Source organism: Setaria viridis, chromosome 5, assembly GCF_005286985.2.
Source record: "Setaria viridis chromosome 5, Setaria_viridis_v4.0, whole genome shotgun sequence".
In the NCBI taxonomy this organism is placed as follows: Eukaryota; Viridiplantae; Streptophyta; class Magnoliopsida; order Poales; family Poaceae; genus Setaria; species Setaria viridis.
The window spans coordinates 25,049,736-25,072,489 of record NC_048267.2 but is presented as its reverse complement, the minus strand read 5'-3'; the positions used below and the strand labels follow the sequence as shown (position 1 = coordinate 25,072,489).

At 45.3% G+C, this 22,754-nt stretch overlaps 1 pseudogene; it reads right to left on the bottom strand.

Annotated features, from left to right (window-relative positions):
* Positions 1–18,669: 18,669 nt before the first annotated feature.
* Positions 18,670–19,880, bottom strand: LOC140222846 (protein ALP1-like; annotated as a pseudogene).
* Positions 19,881–22,754: the final 2,874 nt, after the last annotated feature.

Genomic DNA, 22,754 nt, shown 5'->3' with positions numbered 1-22,754 from the left:
ATAAATCCGTGTCTTGTGTCCTCACTTTTACCTTCGAGTTTCAGGTCCGATGATCCCCCACCAACAAATCTACTGCCCGGGTACTCCCGAGGCGGGTTGCTGGTATAAAACACCGACATCTGGCGCCCACCGTGGGGCAGATCGTCGAGATCATCAGGCGAGCTTGAAGGACCTCATCTTCAAAATCAATCTACTCGACGAGAAACAAGTCACCGAGTTCCAATTCGAAGCCAGTCGCCAAGTTCCAATTCGAAGCCAGTCGCTGCTCACCGAGTTCCAATTTGAAGCCAGTCACCGAGTTCGAAGCCAGTCGCTGCTCCCGAGTTCCAATTCGAAGCCAGTCACCGAGTTCCAATTGTCAAAATAGAAAATCAACAGCCTGTCCGGTGCGCCTAACGGTCGAAAATCAACGACTAGTTCCAACTAGCTGTTGGCTGTCAGAGAGCATCGGATAGCCGGTCCGGTGCACCGGGCACTCCATGTGGTGAGTCTCAAACATCGAAGAACAAGTTTTCCCATGCCTCTGGAAGAATAGGGCGACGCACCGGACAGCCTGTCTGACGGCCCCCTCACATTAAAGTCCAGTTTCCGAACTCTCTGGAGAAATAGGGCGGTGCCACAGGACAGCTAGTCCGGTGGCTTGTCCGGTGCACACCAGACGCGACGGTGCCAACCAGAGAGCTGGAGCGCGTGAGGCAGCTCTGGACCCAGTCCAGGTCACACTGGACACCATGTCCGGTGCACCGGACTGCCTGTCCGGTGCTGCCCAGATGGCTGCACCTCGAGCTCAACTTCGCCTCTAACTTCTCCTTTGCAAATGTGATAACACCTCAAGTGTTCCACCAGCAGTGCATGTGTGTTAGCATTTTCTCAATCATTTTTCAAAGGATTTTCACTTGCTCACCGCTTGTGCACTTGGCCTAAATGCAATGCATGTATTCCAACACCTAGTGGCACTAGATGACCGAATTGTCCAATTAAGCTCCCCTCTTAATAGTACGACCATCTATCCTAAATGTGGTCACACTCTCTATAGTGTCTTGGCCACCAAAACAAAATGACCCTATCTGTTATATACCTTTGCCTTGAGTCCATTTTGTTTTTCTCTTTCTTCTTTTCCAGATGTGAAGCACTTGATTCACCATCTTTTGGCCATCACCATCTTCATCATGGTTTGCCATCTAGTTCCATTGCTTGGTGTATACCAACCTATCTCATATACAACACTTGATGACAAAGGTTAGTACACTAGGTTTCATCAATTAGCCAAAACCAAACTAGGGCTTTCACCTATGAGGATAAAAGAAAAGTCATCACAGATTACTTCAGGGAGCATTTGGGGTCAACCACAACTAGGCGTCGAGGCCATCCACTATTGATTGGTCATCGCTTGGGGATACTACTTTTCAAAATGCCTTCGCTCAGCGGCGGAGCTTGAGGATAAATATAGAGGAGGCCAACAAGTAAACATGTATGGTTTAGGAAGTGTTGGGGTGACCATTATAAATCTTTACTAGCAAGATATACATAAGTATTGTAGCAACCTCTATAAAAATTGCAAAAATGAGGGGGGCATAGCTCACTATGGCCCAATGAAGCTCCGCCAGTGCCTCCGCTACTATCACAATTGAAAATGGAAAGAAGTAGCACCAACTGGCCAGATGGTGAGGCACCTAGAAACCTTGGAAAGAAGTAGCACCAACTCCAGATGGTGAGGCACCTAGAAACCTAGGACAATATCTATTCGAATTAGTGAAAAGTAAAAACAAAATAGTGAGAGCAAGAAGTAAGAAACGACAAACGACGCCTAGGTAAGATCACTTCACAATGTTATTACAAGTGCAATGGAGATTGATGAGTTTGTATCCATGTGGATCCGCTTGCATTAGACCTAGCTACAGCCCCGAGGTGCGTGATATAGTCACTTGGAAATAGACGGTCAATGGACAATGCTCCACGCACTTAGCATATTGTATCCAAAAGGTGCTTATGCTAGGCATAAAGTTAGCTGTAAGACGCATGTGAAAAACAAATGCTCCACTGTAAGACGCATGTTTACTTTGATGTTAAGATCCTAACGTCAGACAACCTTGTGACCTGAGGCTGGCCACACCAGGGCACATGTGTTATTACAATGGACCAGTGGCCACGCACACCTATGCTTACTCTGTCCCTTTGCGAAATTTGTTTTGGGCCAAGTCCTTGCGCGAGAAGGATACAACATGGGGTAGCTCGTCCGACCTGAGGGCTCCTGAACCATTCATATATGGTGGGAAGGGGTGGCTAAACAAGTGCAGAAGTACCGTCATCTTTAATGATATAGTGATCCATATCTTTTGGAACCTTTAGAAGAAGCCCAACCGACAGATCTTCGAAAACAAATCATAAGTGGCATACCAAATGACGTCTGAGAACAAGGGAAGATATTGAGCATGTTGAAGAGCGTTAAGATCACTCTTATACTCTCCCTCTCTCGTTCTCTTTCTTTCTTGAGGGGCGTTCAGGCCTTGTCCTTCACCCAGTCTGGTTTAGGGTGCTGCTTTGACTGAGTTAAATTTTGTTTGTTTTAAAATTCATATTTGTATTTTATGTGAATGGCAAAGTTCATACCATTTTCATTTTAAAGAATATTTGGCTCCCAAATTTCCCGTAAGATGGCCGTCTAATCTAAACCAACATGGAAGATTGCAGTACGAAGAACCAGTGCGTTGTGAACACTAAAGCTAAATATTTTTTTAAAGTCACTTTAACTAGCATTTGAATCTGCAACAATGATTTTTCCAAACTTGCCACTTGGGATATGCTGACCTCTGCTCTGACCAGCCTTGATCTGGCTCGTTCAAACTTGACCGAACGGTGGCCATTAGCCGATGGCACCTCCTTCTCCTTGCCGGAGCCGTCTCGCCAGCGAGTGGTGACGCTGCCGTCGGCCGCTTCAGACTGTCACACGGCTTCTCGAACCACGTGCGACGTGCTACACCTACCCTACTCAGTAGCCACACTCCAATCCAGTCCACCCATGACCCACCGGGACCTCCAACCCCAAGCTTGATCTCGTGCGCTCCTCTCCCTTCCCCTCTTCCTCTCATAAGGTTAGCAAGCTTGATCTCGTATACCTGCATGAGTGAGCCTGCCCGGTGACCGCACCGGCGCTGAGATGGTAGCCACCACTGCGGCGGTGCGGCCGGTGTCCCTCCGAGCGCTCTCCTCCGCGCTCCTGTGCCCTGCGGCCTGACCACCTCCCGCATCGCCGCACCCTTCCCCCGCCGCACAAGTACGAATGGCTCTAATCTTTTGATGTTCCTCTGAAACGCTAATATGCTTCAAATTTCGATATGGGAATGGGATTGGCAATTGCTCCAACGCTGTTTTGGTTGTGGTACTCAGCAAACTGTACATGGCATCTTCTAGCTTATGAGCGAGTATTCAAAATGATTGGTTGGAGCTAGGCAAAATTCTGTGACATAAGACTCAACCTCCAAAATTCTATCATATATAGTGATAAAAAAGTGATTAATTGTGATGTGGGTTCATTTCTAGCTTTTGGCACGCTGTATTTTGTTGTATGCGGAGCCACAGACAATGCTAATATGTATTGTCATGACATTTAGAGCTTGTTTGGCTGCACACCAATTCACCCCAAACCATATGGGTTGGGAGGGATTAATTTTCCACCCCCGATCCCTCCCAACCCATGTGGATTGGTTGGATGGATCTGCATCCAAATAAGACCTTAGAGTAATCTAGGGGCAGGCTTTGAAGGCGGCTGATTTTCTGGTTGTTTTTACACTGTCAGTTGCTAGGCTTTCCAATTGGTGAGTATAAATGAGGCCTTGAAAGCTCATTTGGTCCAAGAACATGCCAATTTTCTCAGATTTTTTTTCAGTGTGTTGTGTGCATACTCCCTGTTTTTTCAAGTGATAGCTAGTAGCTGCTGCTGCTGTGAAGCATACTCGTGGATTGAGATAGAAACTACACAATTACACAAACTCTACACTGCAGGTTAAAGAAGATGTTGTCCAAAGTGATCTTGACCCCCTAGCCAGTTATCAAATGAGATGCACTCGTTCACAGCATCATTTGTCAAAAAACTTGAAGACACAAGAGTTCGAACGACAGACTTGTTAATTCCCATTCAGTTATGTTCCTCAGCCACAAATCTCAACTGATCTTTCTTTTCAATCAAGGGAGCTACCGTACTGGCAGTAGCAGCTGGAACTATTTGGCAAGTTCTAGACACACAGCGGGCAAGACCAACTAGCAAGCACTTCTTCATTCATAAGTTTGTGACACACACACAGCATGCAGTTCAAATCATCTGCAGTAGTGCAAGATACATGATTCAAATCCCTGAACATAAAGTTTTGTGATCTTTCTTATCCTAAAATTGGCATTCTTTAAAATTAATTTAATAAAAGCATTCACAACCTTGTCCATCAAGCTGGTGCATTATGCAAGCCTGGTACCTAGCTGCTGCAGTGAAGAAATGGCATGGCTAGCAAGGCCTATGTGTTGCGTGAATCCTCCTAGATCGCCACAAAGTAACTAACAACAAGGAACACTAGCTAGTCATTACGAACCCTATTAGTTTCTGCATCATGGAGGATGTGGGCAAAGTCCATCTGATTAAGGGGAATGCTATTAGAAGAGGTAGATATTGAAGACGTCGCCTGGACTGGATTTAGTAAAAGGTCTTTTTTTGATAAACATAAAAGGGTAATGCTTCCAAACAAGGGCTAGAAGCATTTGTTTTTTTTCCCTCTCACCAGGTCATTGAGTTGGCTAACAAGTTTCCCAAACAGTTATTCTTTTTTGCGCCCTACAAGTTCCACAAATATTGCAATCCAAACTCCAAGTTTTTGGTTGATATTTTTTTTGTGTGCAAAAGGTGGTGTATCATCAATTTCCTTGTTTAGGATCTTAATAAGTCATTATTACCTGTAAAGGGCACATAGGTCCCAAGACATTGGAATTGCCAGACAAGATCTGTCAATTTTCCTTTTTAATTAAAAACTGACATATTATTGGTACAACTAGATAACCGTAGCTAACTTCTTGAGTTTGTGCAGCTTGTTATAGTTCGTAATTGTGATTTGGTAAAGTATGCCTGTTATTGTTAGCAAACATTGAAAAAAAAAGTTTCTTTAGGAAGTCAGGGGCATCTTTTCTTTCGTTCGAAGAAAAAGGTTCCAATCATTTAGCCCCTCCAAAGAAATATATGGCTTCAGTGTTTGCTATGTAACTGGCAAAGTTATCTAAACATAATTGTGCATGCCTACAAAAATTAGAGTAGCTAAGATACATCCTAAACATGCTAGAAAAGTTAAGGTTGCAGCCCAAATAAATTGTTTACAAGCATTTATGAATTTACTCACTACACATGGAGAAATAGGGAACCCCTACTTCCTATGCTTAATAAATTCTGGAAAAATTACAGCAGCTCATACATACAACCAATAGGCTACTGCAAAAATTTCAGAATTTTTGAGCATGTCGAACAGCCTACACAACCCGAGCAAGCAAAACATTCTGAAAACAACTTAAATAGGTTCAGGCTAGTTAATAGTGTCAAACAACAGACTTTATATTTTTCTTGCATCAAGAATGGTATCAGGAAGCTATGAAAATTATTTCATACGCAGAAGATACATATAAATTTTATAATCACTTTTGCATGAAAACAAGCATTAAACAAGGTTAAACCAATAAAACATAGTGAAAGCATCTACAAAGCAGGTTCATTACTTTTGCTGGCTAGTACATGACAAGACAAAGCTAATAAAACTGAAACCATAATTTTTGGACATTCCTTACTTCAATTTCATATTTTTCAAGTTTAAGGAGCATTTAGCATACATGAAGAATACTGTATACAAAACATCACCAAATAGATATTTTATAATTCTAACAAGTAGAGAATTTCAAGACAAAACTAACAAAATTTGTTTCACCCAATTTGGATCTTCCTAGCTCAAGATATTGAATTTACAATCTTATCACAATTTCATCACACAAGGAAGATAACATCACATTGATCACTTAGTTGCAACGAGTCATTCATCAATAGAATATGGGTGAGGGAAGCATATTTATGCACAAGACAAAAATCATGATGCATGCTTGTCCTATTCGCCCTCACCAAATTGCCAGCCTAAGGTGGCAATCGCATTCTATTTCGGTGGCATAACTCGTACTCTCTCGATATATAGCTCTAGTAGTCAGTTACATTCAATCTACGCATTCGTGTTTAGCATACCTGCAGAAGATTTCATTTTAGCCCATCCCAACAACATATATATTTAACAGAAATTAAACACAGTTTATACTTCAGATATTGCTATATGAAGGCTACCTCCACCATTAGACCACAGGGTAGTGTATTGTGGTCATACTTTACCTTCTTACCTGGGTGTAGGTGCGTCGTTGCACAAATGTAAAATAATTTATACTTCATATATTGCTATATGAAGGCTACCTCCACCATTAGACCATAGGGTAGCATATTGCGGTCATACTTTACCTTCTTACCTAGGCGTAGGTGCGACGCTACATAAATTTAAATTGCAAGAAAGTAAACACCCCATAGTTAGTGTTGGTTTACTAAAAAACCACCTAAGGGTCCTTAATTGGACTTATTTGGAGGTTGTCGCTAGCATAGTTTTGAAAAATAGATTTGACAAACTTGCCTATAGCTAAATTTTTAGTCAAAATAGGCTTTTCAAAACCAAAACTTTGTTTTAAAACTATGTACATAATAGTATTATGCTTAACCTTGCTCTGATACCAGCTGTGATAGAACCGCCCAATTTATACAAGATCAAGTACGGCTGACCCGCTTAACACGTTAGCATGCACACACTTTCATTTAAATAAACCTGGTAGTCCGCCGAGTGTCATGAAGGACCTCGGTAAATCCACATCACAATCAAAATCGCACGATTAAGCCAATAAACATCACATACAACAATTTGGAGCGGAAATAATATTACAATTTGAGTTCACAAATAATGCATACAAGTTCGAGTTCGAAATCTGATTAGAGAAAACAACATATAGCTTTGAAATGATTACAATAACGTAAATTCAAAATATAAATTGCTAGCTTAGATGACATCCACCAACAATAGCATGGATGAGAAATAAATACGAAGTCGCCGAGCCCACCGGCACTTAGCCACACCTTCAGCAGGACGAGACCTTTACTTGCAACAGGGTGGGATAAAACCCTGAGTACTATGTACTCAGCTAGACTTACCTGACAGGAGAGAAAACGAAAAGACTCTCAAGGATATGCAAGGCTTATTTGGTGGAGCCGGTTGGATAGCATAACTTTGCAAAAGAGCATAACTATCCTGAGTCCTTACTTTCAATATTTTATTCAATATTTTAGCATCAAGTTTAGTGAAGCTATTTAAGACTAAGTTTGGAGCATTACAATAATAACCATATCCAGCTTATAAAAATAATCCACAGAACCATCATCTTTCATCAGAATACTACGATGTTGGAAGCTCCTCAACTTTTTCACTATTCGGGAGAGACGGCGATTCGAATCGATTGTAACCAGCTGGGTAGAAATCCATAATACAAGCCCAGGCATATTGCACGAAGGCAGCCTTAGGTCACCTTTGGCACAATTTGGGAACACGTCGTGGGTTTGAGCTAAGCCGCACACTCAGGGGCAGCCGGAGCCAGGACAACAGGCCAAGCCTGTCGAAGGTTCTCCCTATCCCCCGCACATACTTCCTCCCCTCGAGTGTGCATGTCATACATAGCATCTCCCAGCCCGAATTGAGTTATTCAGCTTCGCGGTCTGAACGACTTATCCGACCAACTAAGTGAAAGGGTACGTTCAATCTCGAGCAAGGTCCAACAATGGTACAGTCCTTAACCGACACAGGCGGGATAAAACATGCACACAAGACCTCCATGTCCTGCTGCCTCTCAATCACCAAATCCTACCCGGTCTCGATTTATTCCTCATCACATGGTTCTTTTGTATGATAGCAAATATAGTTAACCATGTCAGAGTAGCCACCTATCTTGCAGGTGATAGTAATCACCTGACTTCTACCAGTATAAGCATGGCTAAGCATTCGTTGACCTAATCATACTAGTAATGGTACAAGTGTGTGTGTGTGTGTATTGTGGACAAGGTAGGTCAAGTTATGCAGCAACGGTTTCATCCAACTCCTGTCAACCTAATGCACAACACAAAAGTATACTCGAGTGCATTTGCAAAAAGAGAGGGTAGGAGACTTAGAATGCTTCAGGGCTTGCCTGGGATCCAACACTAGGTCAGTGTTTGTTCGATGACACTCGCTTGGCGAGTATCTCCTGTCCAGGCATGTACTCCAGTGGGTCCTTCCATCTTTAGGATCCATCCACCAACACCATCTTCTGGTCGGCTCCAATCACCCCATTCTTTTAGTTCCTCGTGTCGGGCATCTAGCATACCTAGATGAGATGCAACAATGCAGATGCATGAATGCGGAGAATGATAACATGAGATGCATCACATAAAAGCATTCAAGACAAGCACAAAGTTACACCAAACATACATAAGCACTTCGCGTTGCATAATTAAACATCACACAACCTATCATGCTAGGATAGCAAGGAAGGTAGCACCCAGCATGACACAAGTTTCACAAGTTCTCAGGTATATTAACTTAACACCATCAAAGGCATGAGCCGCACTTAGCAACACACAAAGCAAAGCAAGGTGAAGCAAACAACTTTAGGTACAAACACAGATTCTGGACAGCAGCACAGCATTCAATTGTTTTATCCATAACCAGAGTTCTAGGCATCCAAAAAGAGTGATATTAGACTTTATGGAAAGGTAATTAAATTACCTACAACTTTTCTATTATTACCAACAACAGACTCTGTAGCTAACAAGGTCAAAACACACCAAGAAGCAGAACTGCATAAACAAAGATAGAAAAGTAACATGATCTTCAGAGATGCATATCTGGAGTTATATTCATCCAACAAGCATGATCCTTAACTTTATAGAGCTCTTATGAAGTTATATATAACTTTCTTATTACCATCTCGAGGTGATTCAACAGTTAACAAGACCAAACAACATCAAGAAGAAAATCTATCTAGACTCGGACAGATTCTGACATTAAACTTTAGACAACCATATCTGGAGTTATAAACCCCCAAAAGATATGCTATTTAACATTTTGGAAATCTTATAGAAAGTAATGCAACTTTTTAATTGTCACCAAGAGGTGATTCACAGCTTAGCTAAGTCAAACAACACAATCTTTCAGATATGTATAGAGCACATGCAAAACCTTTTAGGGAAGTTGTAAAATCTATAACTCCCTAACAAGCAGGCCTAAAATCATGAAATTTTAGGACAAGCAAGATACGGAAGTTATCCACAACTTTTGTATGGATCATATTCACAGATGACACCATTTGCATCACGAAATTATCACTACAACAGAAACTATGCATGCAGCCATTTCAGCACATAAGCAACAAGGCTCTTCATTTGGTTTTTAAACAAGATAGCATGTATACAAACAAACATTGATATAACAACTACAATTATAGAGCTACTCAATATTAGTCATAGCTAACATGAAAAACACATTAAACACATGTCTAAACATGGAGGCTACATGATGTTCATCTTTTATTGACATTCACTGGACACTTTGTTGGTGTTTGATGACCAGCAAGTCATCACGGGGTTACCCAGGACATTGTTCGGGGGTCTTCGGCATGTGTAGAACTCGGTGGTAAACACGAAGACAACTATTTTTACTAGTTTAGACCTCTAGAATAGCGTAATACCCTAGTCAAAGGGGCTCGCCGGGAACGGAGTCATTGGACGGTAAAACGGAACAAGGACGATAGAACAGCGCGATGGTGTGCTCACCTTCAGCCGAGGATTGACGGTTTTGCTAGATTTGCTCGCTAGAGTTTCACCGAAAAACTCGCCGGAGTTTAACAAATGTGTATGTTTGGCGTTGAACTGCGGGAGCCAGGGTGGTCGAAACGAGATGGGGTTTGCGGTGTTGGAAAGAGGACATCAAGGAGATCACCGAAAAGTATTTATAGGCCGGGCTGGAGTCTGGATTTATTTTCCTTTTTTTCTAATTTAGGAATTAAATTTGGATTTGGAAACAATTCCAGAAAATCCTGAAATCATAATTAAATCATGAAAAATACCCAAAAACTCCAAAAAAAATCAGGAAAATTCTTGGAGATGATTTGGGACACAAGGAACCCAAATAGAAGACATAGAGTTCCTAGAAGGATTTATAGAACCAACCAAAAATTGGATTAAGCTCAATGAAAATGAGAATAAATTCTAGAAAAAGTTGAAAAATTCTTAGAAAAACTTGGTCATCGTCTGAATGCATTTTAAAAGTTTTTGCACTCAAGAAAAACTAAGATGCATCGGCATGAATGCGCAGACACAGAACAATATTTTTAAATTTCAAAAAACAAACAATTATTTTTCCTATACTAAATTCCTGTAAAGAAAAATAAATGTTGGGAAATTTTTTAAAATTATGAGAAAATCATTGTTTAATTATTCCTTTTAATCACATCCTGAAATTTAAAAATTTTAGGGTGTGACAATACTACCCCCTTAACAGGAATCTTGTCCCGAGATTCGAAGAGAGAAGGAACAAGGAGGAGGGAGACAAACAAGATTCGTATTGCAGAGTGGATAGTCTTTCATCTTTGCTTGTCGCGAGTAGAATCTCCCTGCTTTCTTCATCTTCTTGGGTCTTGTAATCATCATTGGAGTAAGATTAGGGATACGAGGGTAAGGCCTTCTTTTCTTCAACTAGCTTCCATCTAGACGGTGGTGGTGACGATAACATCTGCTTATTGACATTGGTGTTGCCTTCACTTTCTTTCTTGATGTCCTTCATTGGAATAGGGAGATAGAAAGAAAGATGACAAGGATGTGGGAGGTACAAAATAAGAACCCAGCTACGCAACTAATGTCATTGTAGGTAGAAGACCCTCAATACACCAACAATCATTACAAAGAAACAAATCAGACAAATTCATAAAGACAAGCATCATCATGCAAACATAGAACTTCACCAGTCAACACACAGTCAAGGAACGATGCTAAACGTTGTTAGTAGGGTTGCAGGGGATCATCCTAAGCAGGGTGTGGCGGATCCACTTCGGATCTACTTGGTTAAACATGATTTAGCCGCCTGATACACGACGCTCATGCCTAAGCCGAGTAAACACGAAGTGCCGTCGGATTTTCCTCCAATTTAACCACTTGAACAGGACCATTTTAGCAAACTCACACGAAGGTGAGCGGTTCCAGAGAGTACAACAAGTCCACCGGGTTAACAACTTAACCACTTAGTTTGATTGTGAAATAAACATCAGAGTTTTTACAGGATTTCAGAAAAAACAACAGAAGGTAAAACGCTAGCGGAAGCAACGTCGGGGTCGGACATCCCTGGTGAGGCCAGCAGGGACATCACTGATCCCTCTCCTCGCTGTCCGAGGAGGGATCCCACTCGACCGTCCAACCCGGAGGGAGCTGGGGCGGCCAAGTGCCAGCAGGAGAAGGGTCGGGAGCAGCAACTTCACCTGAAAAATAGGAGCCACAACAAGGCTGAGCTACTAAGCTCAACAAGACTTAACCGACAGGAGTAAAACTACTCCACACTTCTAGACATGCAGGGCTTTTTGGCTGAGGGGTTTGTTTGCCAAAAGCACTAAGCAAAACCCTATTTTCCAGTTTTAGCTCCGGTTCTAAGTTCATTAACCGATCTAGGTTTTGCAATCTATTCTAAGCAATCATAGAACCAAAACAAGGTATGTATATATCAACAAAACCATGTCATCATCAGATTCCTCATTTACTCAGGGTGACATAGCAATCAAGCAATCTCAAACTGTGAGAGGCAGACGAATCGATTCGAGTTCTTTAACCATGCATGGTGAACCTAACCTCACGACATCCGCGCACCCGGAGGTCGCTTCCTGTGTCGGCCTTCCCCATCAATCCCCTAACCCGTGTCGGGCCCATTTCCTTTGGTGCAAGGTTCCACAGACCCGGCCTCTGCCGTTTTGCGACCACGCTTGCCACCACGTGCGACAACCAGCAGGGGAAACTCCGTTCCAAGAACAATGGGGCGACCGCTCACGTCTAGGTTCAATCCGGTACTTGGCTTCCTCATCCCATACTAAGTATGAGGTTAGTACTTTCAAACACTTGATCACGAACACCACCACTGTCGGTCCTTAGCAAGTTTCTTAGATAGACGGGGCGATCATCCGACCACCAAAGAGTTACCCAAACCCTACCCCGTCCATCGTCCTTATAGTTGTAACAGAAAGGTAAACATCCAACTCCTACAACTCGCGAGTGACAAGGAATCACTCGGCTTTTACCGTCTCCTAGTTAGGCAAAGCAGCTACTCGGTCCAACAGCTAGTGTTCAGATCATAGGAAACTAGGTCATGCATCTAGGGTTTCAAACAACTCCCATACGTAAATGCACAAGCATGTTTTAAGGAAGGCATGCGCAAGTTTGGAAAACAACACAGGGCTTTCATGCAACCGGGGCTTGCCTTCGAGCAAGGAGGAAGAGAACTGCTCGACTTCGGGGGCGGCTTCGGCTTCGGAGGGTAGGAGCTCAGCTACACCGTCGTCTTCTAGCGCCGGGTGCAGCTCGTAGAAGCCATCGGCGAGGTGCAGCTCTACACGAATGCAATGCAAGAGTTAGCATAGACGGTTATTTCAACAGCAACACTTGCACGTCTGAGCCCAGAAACTCGCGACAAAGAGCAGGAGGGTGGGGAGGTTCAAGGGGGCTGGTGGAGAGCAAGAGGTAAGGGTCGGGAAAGGAACTTATGATCTGATCCTTAAACTAGAGGATTTGGTATACTAGGGATCCTGAGACGCAAGCGCTGAAGGGTTCCCAAGTTTTACACATACACCCTCGGGTTGAAGAAAAAGATCACAGCCGAGCCCTCGGGCGAGGCGGATAAGGGTCGGCGGAACAGATAGGGTCGGGCGAGACGGAACCGGGGTCGGGCGGATAAGAGGGGTCGGGCGAAGCGGACTGGGGTCGGCAGCTTACCTTCTTCCTACATGGAAAGCTTGGGGTCAGGGAGAAGCAGACTTGGGCGGAGGGACTAAGGCTTTGAACAACGGCTAAGTCCGGCAATGCTCCGGCGGCGGCGGTGCTTCTTGTGGATCACAAGTGAGCTCTTACGCAGCACGGAGGAGCAAGCGGCTAGGTGGCTTGGGGGAAAATGGAGTGGAGCGGAGAGGAGAGTTCCTCAAGAACTTAGTGTGTGGCCCTAGGAGCTTGAGCAGGGAGCCAGGGAAATGGCGGAAGGCAGCAATGGCGGAGGGAACTCCGGCGGGGCTCGCGCATTCCCTTTTATAGTGGCTGGGAAGGGAGAAGGGAAGCGGCGCGGGAGAGAGAAGGGGAGTGGCGCGAAGGCTGGGGAAGAAGCAATGGAGTGCTCTGCCTGGGCGGCGATTGAGCGACGAGGGCGGTGGTGCAGGACTTCGGGGATGATGCCAGCGGTCATTGGGCTCTGGCGTCAGGGCGGCGCAGGAGCGGGTATGCTGGTGGTTGAGATTTGGCGGAGGCGGGCGTCGTCGTGCGGTAGATTTGATGGAAGTGACCGGTTTAACGGTGCTAGAATCGAGGGCGCACAGGTGAGAAGACAGGCAGCCACGGGCGCGCGGGCGAGCGCGGAGCAACAGATTGTCGGGCGGCTTCTGACAGGGCGGGGAAAGGAGCTGTCGCTGCCATGGTCGGGGTTGGCGAAGGAGGAATCGTCGGGTAGTGAAGACCAGGCGGCGCGACTGTGTTCGAAGTGACGGAAAAGATGGGCGACATCGGCCTCTGCGGCCGAGATCTGGCGGTGTGATGATGGGCGCGGGAGGCGAGGCGTTGCAGAAAGGTTGCAGAGGGGCTTCCGCTGCCATTGGGGAAGGGGGCGCGAGAATCCATTCGGTCACGGGCCAGAGACGAGGCTGAGCGGCGGGCGTCGGAGAAGATGAGCCACGCGGCGGGGAGACTCTGAAGCGGGCATGCACTCGAGTGCGCCTGTCGCGGAAGATCTGGGGGAAAAAGATCTCGCGGGTCCACCGGTCAGATAGAACGGACGTCTGGAAGGACTTAGAGGGATCCGACGGTGGGCTGGGTTTGGCGGGGGTCGGAACCGGAGCGAAGCGGGGAGGGGTCGGGTCTCAGGGGTCGGGACCGGTCGGAAGGTTGAACACTTAGGCGCGGAAAAACTAGACAGGTGATCAGGGGCTCAGATTAAGATTAACTGGGAAGATTTGGGGCCGGTCGTCACAGCCTACCCCTCTTAAAAAGAATCTCGTCCCGAGATTCAGGTATCAAAAGGGGGTGTGCCGTTCTTACCTCCTTGATGAGATAGAAAGCCTGGGAAGTGCTTGTTCAGATACTCGTCTGTTTCCCATGTTGCTTCATCTTCGGTGTGGTTTCTCCAGAGGATCTTGTACATTTTGACCATTTGACGCCGGGTATGCCTCTCTTTCTGATCAAGAACTCGGTCTGGGTACTCGGCGTAGGTCAGGTCGGGCTCTACCTGAAGCTGCTCTAGCTCTAAGATCTCGGTGGGAACTTGGACACATTTCTTCAGTTGAGACACATGGAAAACATCGTGTATGGCCAATAGCTGTTCTGGGAGTTGGATCCGGTAAGCAACGGGTCCACAGATCTCCACAATCCCATAAGGGCCAATGTAACGGGGAGCCAACTTACCTTTCACTCCAAACTGTTTTACTCCTTTGGTCGGGGAGACTCGAAGATACACATGATCACCAAGGTCAAACTGTAGGGGCCTTCTTCGCTTGTCGGAGTAACTCTTTTGTCGAGATTGGGCAGCCTTGAGATTGGCTTGAATTACCCTTACTTGCTCTTCGGCTTCTGCCACTAAGTCAGGGCCATAGACCTGTCTTTCTCCTGCTTGGGACCAGTTCAAGGGTGTCCGACATCTCCGGCCATACAGGGCTTCAAACGGTGCCATCTTCAAACTGGCCTGGTAGCTGTTGTTGTAGGAGAACTCTGCCAAGGGCAGGCACTTGTCCCAATTCTTGTCATAGTGGATGACACAAGCTCTCAACATGTCTTCAAGGATTTGATTGACTCTTTCGGTTTGACCATCAGTTTGAGGATGGTATGTTGAGCTACGGATGAGCTTGGTGCCCATGGATGCTTGTAGCTGTTCCCAAAAGCGTGCCACAAACTGAACTCCTCGATCCGAGACGATGGTCTTGGGTACACCGTGTAGGGAAACTATGCGGTCGAGGTACAACTCCGCATACTGCTTGACTGTGTGGGTGGTGCGGACAGGAAGGAAGTGGGCGGTCTTGGTCAGGCGGTCCACTATAACCCAGATGGAGTCATATCGCTGTGATGTAAGGGGCAGTCCAACTATGAAGTCCATGCTGATGTCTTCCCATTTCCAAGAGGGAATAGGTAGGGGCTGCAGGGTACCCGCTACCTTTAGATGGCTGGCTTTGACACGTTGACAGGTGTCATATTCTGAAACATACCGGGCTATTTCCGACTTCATTCCACTCCACCAAAAGGTTTGACGGAGATCATGGTACATCTTATTGCTTCCATGATGGATTGAGAACTTGGAGAGATGAGCTTCATCTAGGATCTGCTTCCTCAATTTGGGGTCGGCTGGTACAACCAGTCGGTTTCCATAATATACGCCTCTAGTTTCGTCCTGCCGGAATTGCTTATATCCTTCATCCTTTAATGAGATCTTCCTGATGATCCGCTTTATTTCCTCATCCTTCACTTGTGCTGACCGGATTTGGTCTTCCAAAACTGAGTCAAGGGTGATGTGGCCGAGGGTTCCATGGGGAATAATCTCCAAACTAAGTTTTCCCATCTCATGACACAGAGTCTCGGCGAAAGCTGTTACCAACAAGCAGTTGCAACGGTCCTTGCGACTAAGAGCATCGGCCACCACATTGGCTTTGCCGGGATGATAGTGAACTTCCAAGTCATAGTCTTTTATCAACTCCAACCATCTTCTTTGGCGCATGTTGAGGTCGGCTTGAGTGAAGATGTACTTGAGGCTCTTGTGGTCGGTATAGATGTTGCAGTGGGTGCCCATCAGATAGTGTCTCCATATCTTTAAGGCATGTATCACTGCTGCTAGCTCAAGGTCGTGGGTTGGGTAGTTCAGCTCATGAGGTCGTAATGCTCGTGAGGCATAGGCAATGACTCAGTTGTCTTGCATAAGAACACACCCAAGTCCAGTGCCAGAGGCGTCACGGTACACATCAAACGGCCTAGAAGGGTCGGGCTGAGCCAAAACTGGGGCTGTGGTCAGCAGGTGCTTCAGGGTCTTGAAGGCTTTTTCACACTTGTCGTTCCACACGAATCTGACCTCCTTCTTAAACAACTCGGTCATGGGCTTAGCTATCTTAGAGAAATCCGGTATGAAGCGCCGATAGTAGCCTGCCAGTCCAAGGAAACTTCTGATCTGGTGCACGGAGGCAGGAGGCTTCGATTCCATAACTTCCTGTACCTTACTGGGGTCGACGGTTATACCATCCTTGGAGATAGTGTGTCCCAAAAACTTGACACTATCTAACCAAAACTCACACTTGGAGAACTTGGCATAGAGTTGGTGATCTCTCAACCGTTGGAGAACTACATGAAGATGGTCGGCATGTTCTTCTTCGCTCTTTGAGTACACTAGGATATCATCAATGAACACCACTACAAACTTGTCCAGCTCGGGCATGAACACCGAGTTCATGAGGTACATGAAATAGGCAGGTGCATTGGTGAGTCCAAAGGACATGACCAGGTACTCGTATAGTCCATACCTTATGGAGAAGGCTGTCTTGGGTATATCGCAGGGTCGGATCTTGATTTGGTGATAACCCGAACGAAGATCGATCTTGGAGAACACCTTTGCTTCAGCTAACTGATCAAACAAAACATCAATGCGTGGCAGTGGGTACTTGTTCTTGATGGTCACAGCATTGAGGGGTCGGTAGTCCACACACATGCATAGACTGCCATCCTTCTTCTTCACAAACAGGGCAGGGCAACCCCAAGGTGATGTGCTGGGTCGGATGAAGCCTTTTTCCAACAGATCATGCAACTGGGTCTTCAACTCAGCCAACTCAGCAGGTGGCATCCGATAGGGTCTCTTAGATATCGGTGCGGTGCCGGGGATCAACTCTATGGAAAACTCCACCTCTCTATCAGGTGGCATACCAGGCAAGTCTTCGGGGAACACGTCGGGGAACATCCTTTGGGTGTGCCTGAAATGCAAACAACAGATGGTATTAGTTGATAACAGATGCTCAGATAAATGTAGAAATAGTAGTGAACAGATGGATTAGTAAAAGTAACATTACCTGCACATGGCCCTTGTAGTGCTCATCCTCCAAAGTGATCATGAAGTTGTCATCATCCCACAGTGCACCACTCAGTTCTCTCAGCTTGATCACCCTGACCCACCTCTATCTCCACTTCCTCAAATGGTTGTAGACCTGCGTCCCTGTGACCTCAAGCCCTGAGAACTCAACCACACTCTTGGCAACTTGGTTCAAGTGCACTTCCTTGAACCCCTTGTCAGTTCTGACACCAGTAGAGATAAGTTGACAGAAGCGGCGAAGCAGAAATGCAGACATCACATTAGTCCACCTCATAGCAGCCCTGGGTTGCTGCCCAGCACCACCAACACCTGCAGCCAGGCCTCCAGCAGCTGCGGCAGCCTGGGCAGTAGCTTCAGGTGCAGCCTGGGCAGCAGGTTGAGCTGCAGCCTGACCACCAGCAGCTGCGGCAGCCTGGCCCCCAGCATGGATGGCAGCTTGGGCAACAACCTCAGCAGCCTCAAGTTCCTCCAGTAGCTCAAACTGACCATTCACTTGTGCCATGTCCTAGTAAAAATCATTGCATGTTGCCCATTGCCTCAGGAACTAGTAAAACATCATTGCATACAGCCCAAAGCCTCATGTATGCGCAATAATTATAGAACAATGCATATACAAACAGGAATAACATATCATCATTGCATATAGCCCAAAGCCTCATGGATAACTAACAGAATGCACATATCATCATTGTATATAGCCCAAAGTCTCATGGATAACTAACAGGAATAACATATCATCATTGCATATAGCCCAAAGCCTCATGGATAACTAACAGAATGCACATATCATCATTGCATATAGCCTAAAGCCTCATGGATAAGTAACAGAATGCATATATCATCACTACACACTTGTCCAAGCCTCAAAGTGAGGGATAAGAAGGAATAACAGATCATCATAGCACTGTTGTCCAAGCCTCAAAGTGAGAAAGGTATTAAGGAATAATAGATCATCATAGCATTGTTGTCCAAGCCTCAAAGTGAGGAAGAAACAGGAAAAAAGATCATCATAGCATTGTTGTCCAAGCCTCAATTTGAGAAAGAAACAGGAAAAAATATCATCATAGCATTGTTGTCCAAGCCTCAAAGTGAGAAAGAAATAGGAATAACAGATCATCATAGCATTGTTGCCCAAGCCTCAAAGTGAGAAAGAAACAGGAATAACATAACATCATAGACCAGTTGTCCAATGTTTCAAGGTACAAAGGGAACAGAAACATTACAACACCCTAGCAAAGTTATCCAATGTCTACAAATGTGCATTACCCCTACTAGCCCACATTTCATTAGCCCATTCATCTGTAACAGAAGCCCAAGCTGCATTATTATCAACAGGGACCCCATGTCCATTAACAGAATTAGGCTCCCATGTGGACTCAAGAGGAATAACCTCATCAGGTCCATGCCCCAGAATCCAATTATGTAAAATGCAACAAGCAAGGACCAACTTCACTTGTGTCTTGAATGGATGAAAAGGTTTGTTGTCAATAATGCGAAATCTATTTTTTAAAGCCCCAAAAGCCCTTTCAACCGTAACACGCAGACTAGAATGCCTCAAATTGAACAGCTCCCTTGGATTGGTTGGGTAATTTCTACCACCAAACTCATTAAGATGATATCTAGTACCCCTGTAAGGAGGTAGGAATCCAGGACGGCATGCATATCCAGCATCTACCAGATAGAACTTCCCTAGAAAGATTATAAACAGGTATTAGTCCTACAGTCAACTAGTTTGTAACTAGGTTTAAGGAACTAATTTATTTCATTACCTTCTGGAACCCTTAAACCATCCTCTCTCTCTAGTGCATCTGCTAGAATGGTGGCATCATGTGCAGAACCCTCCCAGCCAGCCAACACATAAGTGAACTTCAAATCAAAGTCCACTGCGGCTAGCACATTTTGAGTTGTATAGTGTTTCCTCCCCCTAAATGCTGATTGCATCTTAGCTGGGACTCTAGCATAGATGTGAGTGCCATCTATAGCCCCAACACAATCCTACATAAACCCAACAACACAATCATCTACAAAAATTTTACTCAATTATGCATTATTTCTATCATAAGGATACTAATGTGTTACCTTGAAATATGGGTACCATCTTGAGCTGTTTGTAATCTTAAGAGGTGTCTCAGTTGATGGAGCCTTAATGATCTCATGCCTAAGTTCACCAATTGCATACAACACCTCTTTGAAATGTCTACTTACTGTCTCTACAGATCTCCTCCAACTTTGATGGATAACTCTTTACCTTTGGTTATGCCCAACAACATGGAGAAACATAACAACTTGCTCTTCTACACTGCTATGTATGGTATCTCTAAGCAAGTCCCTACCCCTAAGCAAATTACATAGCCTAAAGAAAGGGGCTCTTCTCATGCGAAGCATGTTTACACACTCTACATCATTACAGTTATATATTCTGTCCAAATTTTTTTGCCTTTCCTCGTCCATAGCACTCATTGGGGCATAACTAATCTGCGGACGTGAGGGTTTAGCCAGCCTAAGCCTATTCAGGAAGAATGCATACATGGCAGCCACTAGAGCAGCTGCATGAATAATAAGCATGCGTCTCTTGTCTTCAAGACCCATCTATATGAATAACATGCAAAACAAGGGTCACTGACATGGGCAACAGATCCTCAGAACTACATATAAACACATCACTGGCATGGGCAACAGAAGCTCACATAAATGTATAAACATCACTGGCATGGACAACAGAAGCTCAGATCTAAATGTATAAACATCACAGGCATGGACAACAAGGCTGAGATCAGTATCTAAACACATCATTGACAAGGACAACAAGGCTCAGGTCAATATATGAAAACATCACTGACAGCAGAGAACATGCCTCAGATCACTATTGTAAAACATCAGTGACATGGACAACAATAATAAGATCAACATAGTAGTCATCATTGACATGAACAACAATGCTCAGACCAATCTAAAAACATATCATTCACATGGAAAACATGCTCCTATCCATATACACACATCAACATCATGAACAAGTGTGCTCAGAGTATGCTCACATATCAAACAACACTGGTACCAATCATTTCAACCACCTATTAACCATCGACAGCATGGTTTTAGGATACCATGCGCATGCACAGAGGGGCAAGGGCTAGGATATTTTACCGCAAAAAAGCAACAGGGAGAACAGCGTGTCAGAGGACGGGGAACTCAGCTCCGCAACCGAACCACGAACAGATCAGCGGCGTCCGGAGGAGGAGGGGTCTGATCGGGAAACCTAGCAACCAAACAAAAATAATACTTTACTTTCAAGTCGGCGACTTCATCAAAATACCTTTTTCTTTCACGAGTTCGTACGGGTTGGCAAGGCTGTATCGACACGATCTCCGACCAATTCTGTAAATTCTGCTTATCGAGTAATATCTAAGTTTTAACTTCGGGCGCATCGCTATTGTTTTGTTTAGATTTATTCACCGGTTATCGATAATAACTAGGATCATAGGTTCCACCTATTATTTTAGTTTTTATCACCAGTTATCCAGCTTGAGATACGAATTGTCGGCTTTTATTGCTTTCCTTCTCTGTTATCATACAGCCGATTAAATCTATCCCAAGTGTTGTTTCTCTAGCATTGTTTAGTTTGCTCTAGTAGCTTTTCTTTACAATCGCTACGCGCAACCGGCTGTTTTATAGCTGCTTACCACTACAGTGAATCGGCCGATTCGCCGATACATTTTTGAAGATAGATCGGAACTCTAGCCGATCGGAACCCCTAGAATTTAATACTTTTATTTTCTTGTCAATCAACAGGTCAGATTGACTGGCACGCCGCGCGAATGGCACCAGGGCGATAACTCGAACAGGAGTTAAGCAGATTCTCCCAGGTCATGTGTCCGACGTTGAGGATCATCGGCTGATTTCTAGCGCCAACACCACTATAAAAACGTGTGCTAGGTCATGGGAGCCCGAAAAGAGTGACACCGTCCACTGGGGTCGAAAACGTGGGGGATGGACCGAAGACGTGGAAAACGCGTTATTGACCATTAAAACATGTGCTATACATCACAGAAGCCCGAAAACGACCACACCGGCCACCGGGGTCGAAAATGCTGTGGATGGACCGAAAACGTAGGGGATGGACCGAAAACGGGAAAATGGCCTCCGAACGCGTTTTCGGCCATGAAAACGTGTGCTATAGGTCACGGAGCCGAAAATAGTGATACCGGCCACCGGCGTCGAAAACGTGGGGAATGGATCGAGGATGTGAAAATAGCCTCCGGACGCATTTTTGGCCATAAAAATGTGTTATAGGTCACGGGAGCCCGAAAACAGCGACACTGGCCACCGGGATCGAAAACGTGAGGGATGGACCGAAGACGTGCAAAACGTGTTTCCGGCCGATTTCATGTGCTATAGGTCATGGGAGCCTGAAAACAGCGATACCGGCCACCTGGCTTGAAAACGTGGGGGATGGACCGAACAAGTGAAAATTGCCTCCGGACGCGCTTTCCGCCATGAAAACGTATGCTATAGGCCACGGGAGCCCAAAAATAGCAACTCCGGCCACCAGTGGCGAAAACGTAGGGGACGGACCGAAGATGTGAAAAACCTTCGGACACATTTTTGGCCAAGGAAACGTGTCACGGGATCCTGAAAACAGCGACACCGGCTACCAGGGTCGAAAACATAGGGGATGGACCAAATATGTGAAAATAACCTACGGACGCGTTTTCGGCCATGGAAACGTGCGTATTGGTCACAGGAGCCTGTTAACAGCGACACAGGCCACCGGGGTCAAAAACATGGGGGATGGACTGAAGACGTGAAAATGGCCGCCACATGCGTTTTCGGCGATGAAAACGTGTGCTACAGGTCACGGGAGCCCAAAAACAGCGACACCAGCCACCGGGATCGAAACGTGCGGCATGCACCGAAGACGTGAAAGTGGCCTTCGGACGCGAGTTTGGCCATAAAAACATCTGCTATAAGTCACAGAAGCCCAAATAAAGCGAAACTGGCCACCAGGGTCAAAAACGTGGGGTATGGACAAAACAAGTGGAAATTGCCTCCGAACTCGTTTTCGGCCAGGAAAACTTGTGCTATTGGTCACGGGAGCCTGAAAACAGCGATACCGGCCAACGGGTTCAAAAACATGAGGAATGGATCGAGGACGTGAAAATAGCCTCCGGACGCATTTTTTGGCCATGAAAATCTGTGCTATAGGTCACGGGATTCCGAAAACAGCGACACTGGCCACCGGGATCGAAAATGTGGGGGATGGACCGAAGACGTGCAAAACACATTTTCAGCCATGAAATCATGTGCTATAGGTCACGGGAGCCTAAAACCAGC